Source organism: Octopus bimaculoides, chromosome 2, assembly GCF_001194135.2.
Source record: "Octopus bimaculoides isolate UCB-OBI-ISO-001 chromosome 2, ASM119413v2, whole genome shotgun sequence".
Taxonomy (NCBI): Eukaryota; Metazoa; Mollusca; class Cephalopoda; order Octopoda; family Octopodidae; genus Octopus; species Octopus bimaculoides.
The window spans coordinates 14,993,329-14,993,999 of NC_068982.1; positions in this window are offsets into that span (position 1 = coordinate 14,993,329).

Here is a 671-nt window from a genome sequence, read left to right on the forward strand (position 1 = left end):
TACACAATGTTGAAGCAAGGAATCTGTAACACACACACACACACATGTATACAACAGGTTTCTTTCAGTTTCTCTTTCTAAAGCTGGATGCTCTTCCTAACACTAACTAGAGTGTAAAAAGCACCCAGTACACTCTGTAAGGTGATTGGCATTAGGAAGGACATTCAGCTGTAGAAACCATGCCAAAACCAAACTATGGAACCTTGGTGCGACTCATAGCCTTACCAGCTTTGCAAGCATGAAAAACGGCCATGAAATAATAAAAAAATCCACTCACAAGGATTTGTGCGGGTGGCACGTAAAAGCACCCACTACACTCTCAGAGTGGTTGACATTAGGAAGAGCATCCAGCTGTAGAAATTCTGCCACATCAGATTGGAGCCTGGTGTAGCCATCAGATTTCACCAGTCCTCAGTCAAATCGTCCAACCCATGCTAGCATGGAAAGCGGACGTTAAACGATGATGAGGATGAGGATATAGTAGAAAATTACGCAAGGTACCACACTGTGGGGTTGAACTTGGAACCACGTGACTGGGCAGCAAACTTCTTACTACTCAGTCACACCTGAACCTATTCTTCACATTTAAATCCTTGACCCTTTGTAATAAATCAATATTAATGTATATCAGAAAATTTTTCATTATACTGAATTGATTTCCTTTTCTATGT